The sequence below is a fragment of the Sciurus vulgaris genome (genome assembly GCF_902686455.1).
Source record: "Sciurus vulgaris genome assembly, chromosome: 2".
In the NCBI taxonomy this organism is placed as follows: domain Eukaryota; kingdom Metazoa; phylum Chordata; class Mammalia; order Rodentia; family Sciuridae; genus Sciurus; species Sciurus vulgaris.
Genome location: NC_136462.1, coordinates 1,343,167 through 1,360,809, shown reverse-complemented (window position 1 = coordinate 1,360,809; position 17,643 = coordinate 1,343,167). Strand labels below are relative to the sequence as shown.

The window sequence follows — 17,643 nt, the reverse complement described above, 5'->3', positions numbered from 1 at the left end:
GAAAATAGAAAAATTTGAAAACAAGAACTGCACCAGCTTTAGACTAATGCAAGTGGTATGTGATGAGGGTTCTTGTGAGAGCTAGGAAGGCCATAATGTGAATTGGAGGGTGGATAGTAATGACTGGGCTCATGAGGGTTCAAAGGAAGACTCTATTGGGAAGTAGAGTGGAGTCCATTCATGCACATTGAATTCTGACTAGGAAGCTGTCCACGTTTTCCCCATGTCCTGAGACTTTTTGTGAAGATGAGTTTAAATGTGATGGACTCAATATGGCAGAGGAAATTTCAGAAACGTGCAACTTTCAGGAAGGAATGGATAAGGATGCCTGCTTTTAGCCAAGTTTAGGGTGATGATCAGGAGCAGAAAGCAGAGAAGAGAGTGTGTAAACTTGCAGGTGGATTAGACATATGTGAGTAAAATTGATGCAAGGGAAATTGGGATTGTTAAAGACATGACAGCCACTTGAAAATTGCTAATGCTTTCCCCAGAAATAAGACAAAAGTTGAGATAATGGCATCTCAGATCTGAGCAAGACCACAGCCATCTCAGGTTCAAGGGTTTACAAGAAACGATTCTTTGAGAAGAGACCATGTTGACACCATACTTGCACAGGTTGGAGTACAGTTGTTTCACCATTCTCCACCATGGAAGCATGCAGAGGTCACTGGACCATGGTCCATGAGGCCTGGTGCTACGGAGGTGGAGGTGGACCTGGGCGCCAATCAAAAATGCTGGTTCTGCAGGATTGCAGGATGCTGGGTGTAGAATTAAGATTTCAGAGAAGATGGAGAAGATCAGAAATTGCAGGATTAGAGGATCTGCGGCTGTCTGGTTGGATGATGAATGAAGAGGTGAGGTGAAAGGTGTAATTCCAGTGGCCAACTTCAAGATAAGAGATGCCAGCAACCTGAAATTTATGCCAAGGTGAGCTGCATGAATGAAAAAGTGACAAGCCACAAGGGAGGCCATGAATGCATCATCCATCAAGGTCACTGGAGCTGAGAGACATCAGCCTTTGGATGAAACAGCAGATGTCATGTGTCCAGGTGCTGGATGTGGACCATTGGGTCTTTGCAGCTGGATTTTGGTGTAGCTTTGGTCTCATCCCTTCATTCTATGTCTCCTTTCTAACTTGTGTATTGGAAATGTTCACTCTGTGCCTTTATATATAATATATATGTCACATGTTTTGAACTTACTACCACAGTTAGGAATTTGCCTTGGGACTTAAGAGATTTTGTACCTGGGATTTTAGGTGACTCCTGAAAGTTGGCTCATGGCATTTTGAAATGTGAGATGGGCATGAACTATTGGGACCTGGGAAAGAACATTAAGGTTTTGAAATGGTCTTTTCCCAAAAGCTCATGTGTGGCAATAATTTTTAGGGGTAGACTTATTAGATGATGAATATTGGAACCTAATCAGTAGATTCATGCAAGGATAAGCTTTATATGGTTGGCAACCAAATGTTGGATGGATATGTTCGTTGGAGGTTGGTTAAAGGGGGGGTGTCTTTGGATTTTTATTATGTCCCTTGTGAGCAGAGCTCTCCCTCTCTTTCTCTCTCTCTCTCTCTCTCTCTCTCTCTCTCTCTCTCTCTCTCTCAGTGTTACTATATGCCGAGGAGCTTTCTTCCACCACACTCTTCTGCCATGATTGGCCAGTTCCCCTATGGACTAGAGCTATGGAGTCCACTGCCTGTGGACTGAGACCTCTGACATTATAAGCAGAAATAACTGTGTCCTCTTCACACAGTCCTTGACATATATATTGGTCATGGTAATGTGAAAGGGACTAAGACACTATCCAATGCCACATAAAGAGCAATTTAAATAATAATCAGGCTGCTTTCCTACAGGACATGGTAGAGGAGATGCAGTAGAATGACACAGAATGGCAGATGAACAGGCTCCATCGTGTGAGGACCTGACAGGACGGAGGGCTGTTTGGGACAGGGGGGAGGAGCAGACCCTAACCTGCAGAGCCAGGAGAGCCATCCACAGTCCAGGGGCCTTCCTGCCATGAGTTATAGCATGAAAAAGAACAGGAGAAACAACATTATTTTTGAATAACAAATATATAAAACTGTAAAATTCTAGGTGTAAAACTAATCAGTTTAAAGAGAGATATGGACTATTATAAAACTCTCTAGAAAATATTTAGCAAGGCAATTAAAGGAAACCTACCATCCCTGATGTAGAAATATTAAAACTCTGAACCTGTTTACTTCGCAAATAGAACTTTGGTTTTAGTGAACTTCCTATTAAAACCCCAATGGAATATTTTTATAGAATTAGAAAAACTACAAAATACTTTGAATATAAAGAGACCCTAAATATTCAAAGCCAATTTTTAAATTTTTGCTTAATTCATCATAGGTATCTATAATGTAGTATCCATTTTGGTGTAATCATTCAAGCTTGGACTAATTCTCTCCATTCATTCCCATGACTTCCCATTTCCTCCGCTCCTATCTCCTCCTGGTCCCTTTCTTTGTTCTGCTCATCTCTCTGTTGCAGGTTGAAGATAGACTTGTCCCCAAGCTCCTGTGTCTGTGCAGAGAGTCAGATGTAGGAAGATCAGGTCAGGAGCTCTGCAACCTGGAAGTGATCCTTGTTTGATGAACCATATGGGTGATGATTTATTCAGGTGAGGTGTGGCCGAGGAGGGGAGTCTCAGGGGGTGTCCTGGAGAGTGCCCTCTCCCGTGTAGCCCACATAATGCCCCCTGTGCTTGGTGGCCACCATGATGTGAGCACCTTCTTTCCATTGCTGCCCTTTCACCAGGAGGCTCTGCCTCTCCTCAGGTCCAGAGCAGTGGAGTGGGCCAGCAACTGACTGACCTTCTACAACCTGGAGGCAGAACAAAGCTTACCTGCTCTTCATTCATCTTGTCAGGTGTCTTCCCACAGGGAAGGAAACATGACTGTCACAGCAATTATTACCAGGACAGGGGTCCATCTATGACAAGCTTATCTATGACATTCAAAAGTCTTTAGAACTGATTTTAGGAAAGAAAGTAGAAAAGCCAGAGGACGCAGAATGGAGAAGCCTTCTAGTCATAAACAGGGTTCATGGGCTATTTTGGTGAGAGCTCAGAGGGCCAGAAGGCTGATAGCAATGAAAACCGTGCTCATGAGGATTACAAGGGAAATGACAACTCCCTTGGGAGTTGGAATAGAGGCAATTCATGTGTATTCCAGCAAAGAGCATGTCTACACTTTCCCATGCCTGAGGAGTTCTGGGAGGCTGAATTAAAGGTAATGAACTAGTTTATCTGGTGGTGGAAGATTCAAGGCAGTAAAGCTACAGGAGGTGGCATAGATACTGCTTTTTGTTATGAGGTGGTCTATGGTGATAATCAGGAGCAGAATACAGAGCAGAAAGATTTGAGTACTTGGAGATAAGACAGAATTGTACATGTAAAATTGGGGATAGGAAGTTGGGTTTTTGGAAGAGATTACAGACAAAGGAGGCTACTAAATACTCTACCCAGACAATAGGACAGATGCCTCAAGAACAAAGCAGGATTTTGCCATGTGACACCCATGCAGAGTCAGGAATGTAGAAGGGAGATTCCATGAGAAGTAGCGGGGTCCCCACTCACATCAGGGAAGTAGAAAGTGATTCCTCAAGTACTCTTCTGGGCAGTAAGAGACAGACCAGCCATGATTCTAGTGGGCTGTGTTCTTGCTTGAGCATCCAGCATCTTGCACAGAGTATCATGCACAGAGTATTGGTTCTTTCAGAATGCAGAATGCTGGAGTTAGTTGTTCATGGAGACCTCCACTGATCCTTCAAAGTTCTGGGTGGCCAGTCAATGAGTAGAAGGCCAGTTTCAATGTGGTCAACCTGAGGAAGATGATGCTTGTACCTGTGAATGTGAGCCTGAAGTTGGAATGGAGAACCTAGAAACTAAGAGATGGCAGTGATGTGCCCTGTGTCCCAAGGAGGACTGCTGGTTGTGGAGTGAGCCAGGATATGGTAGAGGCCATGAGGGCAGCAGCAGGCAGCACCACAGGGTCAGGCAGGCCAATCACTTAGGAGAACACACCTCTCCTCTTGTGACCCTGAGGCCACAGGACTGGCTTGCACAGGTGGGGTTTCTTTCCATTGTTTTTCTGATCTGTTCTCTCTGTGGTTTTAGTCCTCCTACTTCACAACGGATGTTTATTGAGGCCACTGTGTATTGGACACATGTGATTTGCTTCTGATTTTGAAAGAGCCCACGAGTCAAGTGATTGCCTCTAGTGAAGTGAAGCTTTGCAGGTGGCCTTTTGGGAAATGCAGGGAATGATCACTCCGTGACGACTCTCAGAGAACAACCACGTTCACTGTGAGATTGACATGTGCGTTGGGGCCCAAGGTTGTAATGTTATGATGTGGCTATGAGGTGACTGCTCACAACCTCTGTCTTATTGCTCTTACTGAAAAGATCAGAGTGTGCACTGTAACCACATCAGTCCATCCTAGTCAGAATGGATAATTGGGTGGCATCTGTAGGTGGGTAAGGAGTGTCTAGAGTAGGCAGTCACTGTTCCCTAGCCCCCTCTTGACTTTCTCTCTTATTCCTTCCAATAAGACCTACCTCTGTTGCCTCCACCTGCATTTTGTCTGGGATTTGCCTCACTGACACACAGCATGATAGAATTAAATGAGCATGTACTGACCCTCTGAAACTAACATTCAGGACAAAGTTTCTTATTCTAGGTGGGTATTAATGTAGTTTGGTCAAAGGGATGTGTTCATTAAGTTCTTGTTGTATTGATGACATCTCAACTAAGTAGTTAAATAGATAAATAGATGATTGTTAAAGGAATGACAGGTGAATGACAGATTACAATCAGAGACACCTGTGTTTGATTATATACACACAGACACAACATATGGAGAGAAGAGAAAGGCAGGTAAGAAATGAAATTGATAGAAGATAGAAAGATGATAGACAGGTGATGGATAGACTCGTTGAGTATGTCACAGATCATCAGCCACAAGTAGGCAGCCTTGGTTGAGATTCTGATGTCTGGAGAATCCACAGTTAGAGGACTGCCCACTTCATAATTGTGGACTTGTGTGGACCTGCCACTATTCCTTGGCATCCCATGAATGGCTGCTGAAACTTTTCCACATGCTCTGAACCCCTAGGTCCCCTAGCATCCTGCTCACAGAATGACTGGAGAGACTCACAGGCCAGGCCTGGCTCCACCTCATCTTCAAGGTCTTCAGCATGGGCAGAGCTGGGCTCCAGCTCACACAGGTGTGACCTTGCCCTTCTCCTGAGAACCAGGAGACACAGGATAGATAGACACCTGATTCACAATAGAGGATCCTATGATGACATGATGACAGCTAAGAACATGTGTGTGAGGCTGAGCAGCAGACTCAGGTTTCTATTTCAGGTGTGTGTGTGTGTGTGTGTGTGTGTGTGTGTGTGTGTGTGTGTGTGTCTGAGGTCTCTGGGACCCCAGGCTCAACTCTGGAAGATGAGGCTGCACAATGGTGAGAACTTACATCTGACTGTCCTGGGGAGGTGTGAGTCCAGGTCAGTGTGTAAAGAGCACCTGGCAGGATCGTGGGTGTGATGGGTCGAGGTGCCTGAGAGCCTGCAGAGCTCTCCCCATGTGCATGGTCTACAGTGCTCAAGGAATGCCTGGCCGGAGCAGGAGGTAGGCCTGAAGCTTAGGGACAGCAATATGACAACATAGCAGATTCTGCCTTCCAGGGGACTCAACCATACAGACACACAGACACACATACAAAAAAAACCTGAGGCACACATACACACACAAAACAAAAATATATATGTGCACATGAACACATAGATTCACAGAGGTACTGTGCAGCCTGGCCTGAAGTCTGTGGAGAAAGACACAACTGACCTCATAAGACTTCTTGAGATGAACTGAGGCAGATAAGACTCCTAAATTTCCCATGATGGGATCAAGGGAAACCCTGAACGGGAGAGAAACCCCACACTCATCTCCAAGGCTGCTGTGAACATCACACCTGAGCTCCCTGTGTGCTGAGCGACCCCTGCTGGCCCCGGGACCCTTCAGGGTGGTTTGTGTCTGGCTCACACTGAGGTCCCCTCACTGTGTCTCTGGCACCGTAATAGGTAGCCGTGTTCTGGGTGGTCCAGGAGCTCAGCTGCAGGGAGAACTGGTTCTTGGATGTGTCTCTGGAGATGGACACTCTGCTCTTGAGGGATGGGCTGTAGTAATTGTTACCATTACTACATATGCACACTATCCACTCCAGCCCCTTCCCTGGGGGCTTACGGATCCAGCTCCAGCAGTAACTACTAGAGATGGAGTAACCAGACACAGCACAGATGAGGGTTAGGGACTGTGAGGGCTTCACCAGGCCAGCTCCTGACTCCTGAAGCTGCACCTGGCACAGGACACCTGAGAACAAGGACCGGGAGATTCTGTCAGTCACCTGCAGTCACAACATACCCATGGACCCAGCTCTGACACTGGGAACACTCACCGTGGGGATCTGTGACCAGGCACAGGAGGAGACCCAGCAGCCTCATCTTCTAGACCACACCTGCCTTCCCAGAGAGCTCAGCCCTGTGTGAGCAGAGAACTGTGAGCTCCCACAGCCCAGAGGGCATTTGAACGCAGAGCAGGGGAAGGAATTTTCATGTGGGTGAATCTCTTGTTATATCTGAAGGGGCTGAGGCCAGGGTGCCCAGGTACTTAGTGTTCCTGAGATGTGTCCCTCTCTTGAACTCAAGTGGAGCTTTACCTGTGACAGGAGGCAGTTGGTTCATAGGTGCTGGAAGGCTGTCAGATGTAATGTTGGTGAGACTTACATTAGTGCTGCTCTTCTAGAAAGCAGAATGTACATCAGGAGTGGACCACCCTGTGACCCAGACATCCCACTCCTCAGTATTGATCACATAGTGCTAAACTCAGCGCACCATGGCTATATAGCTCATCAGTGTTTACAGCAGTGCTTCTCACTACAGCTATATTTCAAAATATTCTCAAATGTCCATCAAAAGATGAATGGCTAAGTCGTGTACATACAGAACAGAGTTTCACTCAGAAACAAGGCAGAGAAATTAGGACATTGGCTGGTCAATGGATGGAACTGTAGAATGTCAAGTTGAGTTTCATAATCCAGTTTAGAGAGTAAATTGTCAATTGTTTACTCTGAATAGCAAATTCTGGACCAAATAGAAAAAAACAAAACAAAACAAACAAACAAAAAAAAACCAGATGTGGGATTGGATTCTCTGGAACTTTAAGAGGGATTGGAGTAAACAAGGAGATTGAGTGTAAGATCCGAGGAGCAGGAGAAGGGAGGGGAGGTGGAGTGAAATTAACCAACCTACCCTGTGTACCTGCAGGAGGGGCCTCAGTGAATGTCCACTTATGCTCTCTAAGAAGCACTAATGTAAACAAAACCATAAAAAGATCAGTTGAGAAAAGAAAGAGAAAGGGTAAGTAGGAGGGGAAAAGGGGAGAAGGGAGAGGGAAATGGCAGGGATGGAAGTGGAGGAGGTCATACTCCAAGACTGTGCCATTATACCAAATCCATATTATTTATAAATATGAGGCACTATGAAAAAGGAAGTATGATTAAAAACTAAATACATCTTCAGAGACATCTGGAATTAGTACACACAATACGCACAGAGAGCTCCCCTGGAAAACTGGTACATGGAGAGGCCCCCAGAAAAGGGAAAGCAGCCCTCAATGCGCTCTGTACCTGATCTTCGACTGACCCTGAGCTTCTTGCTGGTCCTGGGTGCCGAGGTTCCCTACTACATCTGTTGAACTTCAGAGATGGCTGTAGCCTCCGCTCTCAAACTGCTCATTTTCAGGTACATCATGTTCTTGGAGTTGTCTCTGGAGATGGAGAACCTGCCCTTCACAGAGTCACCATAATTTATGTTAATGCTGTGCTCAGTGATAACTGACATATACTCTAGTCCATTTTCTGGAGCCTGGTGGATCCAGTGTGTTATATGGTTACAGAAACTTAATTCAGAGGCAGCAAGGTGAGTCTCAGGGAGCCCCCAGGGGTTGTGTGTCCTCCTGCTCTATAGCAGCTCTGGGTGGAGGCCTCAGCGATGTCTGAGCTCAGAGCACACGTAATCGTGTTGGAGCGGGTTGGTGGCATTTTGTTTTGTGTCTGCCTCTGGTTTCCCTCTCCCTCTGCTCCCCGGCCAACCTGAAGCAGCTGTGTTGATTCCTAGTAACTTCCAACCTCCCACACTTACTTGGATGCCTATTGACTGTGAGCTCCCTGTGCCATTGGCCCCACCAGGACAGCAGTGAGTGCAGGGTGGAGACGTGGTCCATGGACCCTCATCCTCCCAGGTGTCAGTCTGTGGTGGTGCAGAGGGGAAGGACCACCAGCTAGGACCACAGATGTGGAGGGTCAGCTGGTCCACCCTCTCCCACTGCTTTGCAGCCCCGAGTGCTGTGGCCCCACGCAAAGGTCTCACCACCCCACGGTCTGCAGCAGCTGCAGCCTCCCAGATGCCAGGATCTCCCTGCAGGGCACCTGGGTTGGGTGTCTACCCCTTCCTGGAACAAGGTGCTGGACAATCTGCAGACCTCCCAGTCCCCCTGTGGACACTCCAGCCATGCCCTCCCTGGTCTCTGGGTCTCTCTGCCTCTGGGGTAGTCTGACTGGGGCAACGTGAGTGGATTTCAGGCTCTTCTTCCCAAAGTCACTCCTGTTTGTCCTCGGGGTCATCTAGAGCCTTGGTTCCTAATCACCTGACCACTGGGTATAGGACCAGCATGGAGATTGGGTCACATTTCAGATATTATCAATTGGCATGGACCTATGAAGATGGAGCAAATAGTAAGATCAAGTAAGCATTAACCACTGGGAACAAAGCATCAGGGCATGGTATAAAATAAGAATATCCAAGAATGCTAATTAAAATATCTATAAACAAATAAAAGTAACACAGTGGAATAGACAAATGGAACAGGGGATGGAAAAGGGTAAAGGTAAAGTGCTGGGACAGAAAGGGAACCAACTGCACTGAAGGTGTGAATGATTTTGTGATAATAAACTCTAATGTAAGGTTGAACTCTAAAGTAGTAAAAACTGTAAGCACTACAGAAGACAGTCTGAGGACTCACCCACAGCTGCAGGGCCAGCAGCATGGAATGTGAATCTCAGAGGCAGAGGTCAAAGGTGAGGGCCTGGGACCACTTCCAAGTGCCCAGGATGACTGAGGATAGCGGCAGACCCTTTCCCAACATGTACAAGACGTGGGAGTCCTGCTGGCTCTGGCTGGGGACCTGTTACCTTCGTCCTTCTGATGTATTGATATGGACGGTCCTGTGTGTCCTCCTTCTGTTTCTCCACCACAGTGTGCAGCAGAAAGGTCCTGTTAACGTCCCTGGCAGCTGAGGAAACAGGAGCAGCAAAGCGGTTCAGGAGGGTTGATGAGGAGAGAGACTGTGACCACAGGGCCAAGGAGAGAACTGACTCTGTCTCTAATGGCCTGGGGTCTGGAGTCTCCTATAAAGTGTCCTGACTGCCCAGGTGAGGCTTCCACAAAGAAGGCTGGTGGCTGGATTGGGCACCGTGGTGGCTGCTGCCTGGGTCAGAGCTCAGCCTTGGCAGTGGTGGAGGAAATACTGAGTCACCCTTCACAGCTCCAGGCAGAAGCTTCCTCACACCCCTCCCTGGGTGACTCTCAAGACGCCCTCAGCACCTCCCAGGACTGTTGCAGACAGTTCAGGTGTAGAGACACCTGGAGCCAGAGGCAGGGTCTGGGCACTTAGTCTTTGGTTCTCAGGTGCCAGGTCTGGGGTGAGAAGATGTTGGCAAGACAGGGCTTCTGAGTGGGCTGTTTAGAGGAACCCCTGCCCATCTCTAGGGCTCAGCTGGTGTGATGACACAGCCTGGCTACCTGTCCCACCTGAGGAACCTGATCGAGATCCTTGGCAGCACACCTTCCATTAACAAGCAGCAAAAGTGCCGGAGGACCAGTCCTGACTCAGGGATTCCTTGGGAGTCAGAGGAACAAGAGCCTGAGGTTCATCAGGTGTCCAGGTCACCAACCAGGACTAGCTGCCTGTTTGGGATACAGACACTCCCACAAAAGACCCTCATGGGAATCCCACTGACGTCTCTCTTCTGAATTGGTGGGAAAGACTGACCAAGGTCCTCTGAGCTTCTTCAGCATGTGATCCTGGTGACCACAGAGGAGTCCCTTCAGCCTCTATAATGAGGTACTGCAAGCTGCTCATGTGAAAATGCACCTGCATCTAAGTATGTAGTGCGGGGAGTCTGCAGAGTAGGGTGGTGAGAGAGGACACCCTTGTCCTGGTCCTGAATTTAGAGGATCTGTTTCAGGTTATCTCCATTCAGGATGATAGTGACCTTGGGGTTGTCACAAGTAGGCTTTATGAGGTTGAGGTCAGGCCTTGAAGGCCCTCATTTCTCCAGTGCTTTGGACATGATTGGTTACTGGACTTTATCAGATGCTTTTTCTGCATCTGCTGAGATGGTAGCTGACTCTTATTCTAAACTCTACATATGTGGTTAATCACATACTTGTACCACGTTATTGATCTGCATCTGTTGAACCAAACTTCCTACTCTGGCGAAACTCATGTGATCATGGTGCTACACCTTATATGCTCTGGAATGCAGTACGCCAGTATTTTATTAAGGAATTTCACATCTGATTTCATCAGTGATAGTGGTCTGCAGTCCTCTTTCCTGCATGAGTCTTTGTTTGGGTCTGATATCAGACTGAAGCTGGATTTATAGAGTAATTTTTCAGTGTTTTCTCCTTTTCGATTTCATGGAATAATATGAGGAGGTTGGACTAATCTCCTCTTTAAAGTTCTCTTAGAATAACCTGAAAATGCATCTGCTTTGGGGTTTTTCTCTATTCAAAGGAATGTAATGGATGTTCAACTTCACCGGTTAATGTTGTTCCATTGTAGATTCCTATATTCTTGTGCTTCAGTTTTTGAGTAAATCACCTGTGTTTAGAATATTGTATCTTCGAGTTTTTCTTGTTTACTGGAGGAGATATTTTTAAGATATTTTCTAATTTTTTTTAGATTTCGGAAGTGTCGGTAGTAAAAACCTTCTGTTTTATCTCTAATAATGTTCATTTGGGTCTTCTGATTTTCTGTTATTTAGTTTGTCAAGAGATTATCAATTTATTCTGTGTTTTTGAAGAACCAAATCTTTGTTTCTGTGATTCATTTCTATGGTGAATTTTGTCCTTGAATCTCTAGCAGACCAATCAAGCAAACAAACAAACAAACAAAAAACCCAAAAAACAAATCAAACAAAAAAAAGAAATAAAAAGAAAAAGAAAAAAGAAATTAAAGGGTGACAGAGGAAAGAAAGAAGTCTGAATATGTCTGCTTGCTGGTGATGTGATCCAATATCTAGAAGGACCTATATCTCCATCAATATGCTTCTAGTTATGATAAATGACTTTAGCAATATAGTCAAGTTCATCATGCTTACATAAATTAACCACTTTTCTATAATTCTAAAATGAGTTGACTGACAACGAAATTCGGAAAAGAGGCCCATTCAAAATAACCTTAAAAAGTACTAGGACAAAATCCAAACAAGGAGGTGAAAGAGCTCTAAAATGGAAACAATCAAAACCACAGGGAGAAATTGAAGACCTTAGGATTGAGGAACTGATCTCCTACCTAACTGAGTGAACACAACCTACTAATGAGACATGTAGGCACCTGTCCTTATTCACTGTGGTGTTGACCATGACCTCACTGCAAACACTGAACCTGCAGACGTCCTCCTCCTGGTGCTGGGGAAGCTCAGGGAAGACCTTCCTGGCCTCCATGTTTCCACCAACTGCAAATTCATGGGTAGATTTTGACAGTAGAATGCAGTTATATATTTTGATAGAGCATACATAAATGTGTGTAATCTCTAATTTTTCTAATTGTATGTAGTGTGGGATGACATTGGTCATGTAGTCATATGTGTACTTGAGGTGATAATATCTACTTCACGCTATTATCCTGAATTTATTTTTACAAACCACCTAAAATATTAGATGGAGATATCAGTGTTAACTCCATGGTTCAAATGTAAAACCACACACAGAAGCATGAGTACCTCTGTCCAACTGCACATTTCTGGCAGAGTGACTGAGCATTTGGTCTTTGCTCTCACCCTGCACCTGACTGCTCACATGACCTTCTTCCAGCTCCCAGGTGCACACACTTGTGAGGACCTCAGACCTGTCCTGAATAGGAAATGTGCAGCAAGTCTTCACCACTCTGCTGCTACCTACTCTCCAGGGAAGCATCCAGCTGTGGGCCTCAGAGTCACCTGAAGTGGGAAGACTGTGCCTCCCTGTGAGGCCTCCTTAAACTCAGGAGAATCCAGCTTGCACAGAACCATCAGTTCCATATGCTGATGCCATGTGTGGAGGGCCCAGGGCCCAGGTGTGTGCAGGGAGAAATCCAGCCTGTGACCTCACTTTCAATGGTCATGAGCTGAGTACTCATAGGGCCACATGTCACCCCCTCATTTGAATGGTTGGTAGAGGGACCAGTCGTGCCTCATGGACTTCATGCTGTGTCCAGGGTCAGACTTAATTCACAGCAGGTCACCTGGCCCTCATTGCTCTCCACAAGGTCACCATCTTTCTCCTGCACTTTGGATCCTCTCACAGCTAGGCAAGAGCGTCTAAGCTCTTGTGTCCTGTGGGGTGGCCCTCAGACCCAGCACTTAGACCTTGGCCTTGGTCACCTGTCCATTGTCACACATGGTGCCCATAAGGCTATTGACTGATGTAGTGACAGAGAGACAGTCCCTGGTAGTGCAGAGAGTGCCAGGCTCCTCCTGTGTTCCCATGGTGATTTGGCCATGGTCAGGATATGTGTACCTGAAGGTCAGATCTGGGAATGCCAGGACCTGGCCATGGGGCCTCTGCTGTGTGAAGAAGGCTGCAACCCTGAGAGGATCCAGCCATCTCCATGGTTCCCATTCTCCATGCCCAGAATCCTCCATTCCAAGGAGTGTGTGAAGGAGACTGATGGAAGGGGACAGGTGGTTTATGTCAGAAAAGGGATTTGAAATTGGGGAAGTGTCCCCCTAGCTTGAGGGCTTTGAGACTAATAGATTTTGTCAATCTCTTTCATCTCTCATGAACCTAACATCTATCAACTATGTATGTATGTGTGTGTGTAAGTATGAATGTGTGTGCATATCTATCTCTCTATCATCTATCTATCAATCTCTCTCTCTCTCTCTCTCTCTCTCTCTCTCTCTCTCTCTCTCTCTCCATTCATCACATCTCTCATCTGTGACCCAGTCCTCCCTCATGCACATGATCTATTCATATGTGGGCGAAGCTAGTCTCCAGTATGGAGCAAGGCTCTTCAGATCCTTCTGATATCCCAGTCACTTGCCTTCAATGCAGCTACTCTGTGTCCCTCCGCATGTTCTTGTGGTACCAGAATGGAGAGAACAACTGACACCCTGGGCCAGGCCACCTGGATTTCCCTAGGGCTGGTAGAGGGACTTTCTGGGATGTTGAACCCCCAGTGTGATCACAGCACCACAGAGTATCTCCAGCCCCACCTGCATCTCTTTGCCTCCTGCCTTCCTGCCATATGGTGGTGCAGCCTCAGGAAGCCCTGATCAGGAGCAGCACATTTATGTTTGCTTCTCTGGTCTCCAGAACTAGCTGCAGTACAGCTCTCCCATTGCAAATCGTGAGCCTCAGGAGCTGCACAGAATAGCACACACTGGACTCAGCACACACCGTCCCTGGATCCCAAGGGAGTTGTAGTAACTATATAAAGATGTGGATGGAGCCATGGGACTGGATAAAGTGTTGATCTTACCAACTTTGATCTGGGTGCTGGAAGAGTCACACCAGCAGCAAACATGGCAGCACCCATGGGATTAACTCTGCAGGAACACAGGGTGCCAGCCTGTGGAGGGGGTCTTCCTCCAAATGTTTTCCTGAGATTGCCATGGGTAGCCTAGGCAGAGCTTTGTCCCAGGTGTGGCTTCTAAACAGAGGCACCTTGGGGGCATGAGAAGTGGATCTCTTGGAAAAAGGCCCCCTTAGGGCCCAACATTGTAGGGCCACTAGCTGCAGGACCACTTTGAACAGCATCAAATTCAGACCACCAACTCTTAAGCATGGCCTGAGGCCAGCAGAGTCAGGGTGTGGTGTAGCCTGAGAATTGGGGACAGCACCTATGTACAGTAAGTAGAGCAGGTGGACAAAGACAACCAGGAAACCTGTCTTCTCAGGTTCCAGGAGTGTTGAAGCACTTTTCATGATCACCAAATTTTCCCTTAATGTAGATGTGGAAAATATGCTGTCCACAGAAGAGGAATGTAAACTTACCCCAAAAGAATGGCATGATGTCCCTCCTGGCCATGGGCATGAATTTGGAGCACATGGACCTAGCTGACCTAAGTCAGGAAGAGGGAGGCCATCACCACACCAGCACTCATGTGGGGAAGCTCCTGAATCAGGCTCCTGGACAGAGAGAGGACCAGTGGCCCCTGGAGATGGGAAGGTGCAGGGAGGGTGAGGGTGGGGTGGGTGGTGAGGACCAGGTGCAGACGGCCTTGTCCTGGTGCCCTGCAGCTCACATGCACCTGTGGAAACAGCCAGGCTGTGCTACACAATGACTGCAGCCCAGCAGTTGTGTGCTCCCAACACCAAGGAGGGACAGGTGGTGGGTAGCTGGTGTGTGCAGCCTGGGTCCATACTCATGCCTTTTATTATAGAAATTGGGGCTGTAGCTCTAAACAAATATTTTGAAAATACACAAATGACTTAATATTCTGGAAAGAATCATAAGTGGCTTAGATAAGTCTGAGATATAAAATTGCTGAATATCATCCTCATCCACATTCAGAACAGTTGGCCTCGGACATGAGCAGGGACAGAGCCCAGGACGCCCTTCTCTGTGACGCTGCAATCCAGTCACAGGGTTGGAAACCCAGGCAGGTTCCAAGCTGCCTCTCTCCAGCAGCCAGGTGACCTGGATTTCTCAAGCTTGGGGTCATCTCACAGTAAGATGGGGACCAGAGAGGTCCTGGGCACAGTTTCTTCAGGGTCCTGATGCCAGTGGCAGAGCCAACAAAGAGCTCCCACAGTCCATGCAAGAGCTGACTGGCCTCCATCCTTGGTCTTTCCAGTGGAGGCTCTTTCTCTCCAATACCTTGCTCAGTTCAACCCCGTACACTGACCATGCACACCTGTGGGTGTCTCCACACTTTGGAGCCCTGGGTGTGGTGTGTGGGTGTCACAGAGCCTCATCAGGAGTGTTAGGTTGCTCACATACACCACAGTTCACTCTGCATATATGTAATTGCTGAGCATTTTGATAAGGTTAGGACTTCCTTCTTTCAGTTCAGTGCATGGGCATTTGGGTCAGATATACTGTGATGGCTGGAGTTATGGCTGCCTCATTTGTCTCTAAAAACTATATGTCAGGACAATCCCTCCTTCGCTTCCTCCACAGATTGCAAAGGTCCCAGGGTGGAAGGTTCTGGCACTTGTGGGCTCCAGGATGACCTGACCCACCACAGGAAGGACACTGGGTGGACTAAGAATGGGAAGGAACGTGGTCCAAGGACATGGTTCCCACCTAAACATGGACGGGGTAAGACATGGCATCAGAAGTTTGTAAAGTTCACATGGGTGTGGTGGAGCTCACCTGCATCCCAGGTATTCAAGAGGCCGAGGTAGGAATATCACAAGTTGAAGGCCAACCTGGGAATCTGGGGAGAACCTGTCTCAGAATTAGACTCATTCAAGGGTTGAATGGAACTCACAGGTAGGGAACACTGTGTTCAATCTCTGGTATTGAAAAGATAAGTTTATTGAAATCATATTAAAGGCACTGCACAGGAAATATTATGAAAAAACTAATGTTCAGAAAGGAAATATTATGAGGGGCCTGTGATGGTGGACAGAACAGCATTCAGGAAGACACAACTACTTCTGTGTTATTTTCTCTTTTCAATTTTAATTTGTGAATTGCATTTTACAATCCCCCTAAAATATAAGATGGAGATATCAGTTGCAATCCATGGTGCAAATATAAAATCACAGAGAAGAATGGAGTGCTTCTTCACTTTGTCCAACAGCTCATATCTGGGAAGAATAACCTGGTATTTTTGTTTTGCTTTCACCCTGGACACGAGTGCTTCATGACACTCCTCCAACTCCCAGGTGCACACAGCTGGTGATACCTCCATCCTGTCCTGCATCGGAAATGAGCTGTGCTTCTTCTCCACTCTGCTGCTCCCTGCTCTCCAGGGACGCATCCACCTGTGAGCCTCAGAGGCACCTGCAGTGGCGAGGCTGTGCCTCCCTGTGCGGCCTCCTTCTGCTCAGGAGAATCCAGCTTGCAGAGAACCATCAGGTCCACATGCTGCTGACAAGTGTGGAGGGATCAGGGTCCAGGGGTGGGCAGAGAGAAATCCAGCGTGTAACCTCACTTTCAATTGTTATGAACTGAGTGCATATGGATGTAACTGGAGCAATTGAATTGTGTGATTGTTGAATTACATGAAATTAACCTGCTGTCATGTGTGAGTAAGAGGCATGAATGAAAAAGGGGAAATGCGTCAGGAAAAGACCAAGAATTCTTGTTTTCAGAAACATCATAGATTAATAAGAGAAGTCCAGTGAGCTCCCCTGCGAGGGTGGTATATGCAGAAGCCCTCAGATGCAGGAAACTATCCCCAACAACTCTCCAACCTGCTCCTGTGACCCTGAGCTCCCTGTGTCCTGCACGCCCCCTGCTGGCCCTGGGCACCCTGCAGGGAGGTTTGTGTCTGGGCTCACACTGAGGTCCCCTCACTGTGTGGCACAGTAATAGGTGGCTGTGTCCTCAGCTCTCAGGCTGCTCATTTGCAGGTACAGCATGTTCTTGGAGTTGTCTCTGGAGATGGTGAATCGGCCCTTCACAGAGTCAGCATAGTATTTCTGACTTCCATCATACCATATACCTGCAACCCACTCCAGCCCCTTTCCTGGAGCCTGGCGGACCCAGCTCATGTCGTAGCTACTGAAGGTGAACCCAGAGGCTGCACAGGAGAGTCGCAGGGATTCCCCAGGCTGCACCAGGCCTCCCCCAGACTCCACCAGCTGCACGTCACACTGCACACCTGCAAACACATAGGCAGCCTGGTCAGGACACTCACTCATCCACTCTTTCTCTCACTCCTGTCCATTCACACACTCAGAATCTAGGTTATCCATTAATCACCTTTGAAAACAGCCACAAGGAAAACCCAGCTGAGCACACACTCCATGGTGAGCAGCCTGTGTTGAGTCCTGACCACTGAGTGGGATGAGCTGGAGTCCAGGGCTGGGCTCCTGTGCAGAGCTTCAGGGCCAGGGTGGCTGGTTTTCATGAGCAGAGTGAGGCTTTATTTGCATGTCCTCCTGCTATATAGCAGCTCTGGGTTGAGTTCCAGGCAGAGCAGCAGTGAGAGTTGATAGGAGTGTCATGGGGCAGAATGGTGGACATAGTAGCACTCAGGAAAGTATAATTTGTTTTGTGTAATTTTATTCTTGCAATATTCATCCATTAATTACTTTTACATATGAACAAAATCATGATAGAGGAATTAACATTAAGCACATAACTGAATTATACAGTCACACACA

General features: G+C 47.2%; 1 gene segment (V, D, J or C); it reads right to left on the bottom strand.

The window, feature by feature from the left end:
- LOC306653293 (immunoglobulin alpha-2 heavy chain-like) overlaps nucleotides 1-17,323 on the bottom strand; it is a 460,569-nt gene extending 443,246 nt beyond the window's left edge. The window contains exon 1 of the C gene segment in view: nucleotides 17,240-17,323.
- Nucleotides 17,324-17,643: the final 320 nt, after the last annotated feature.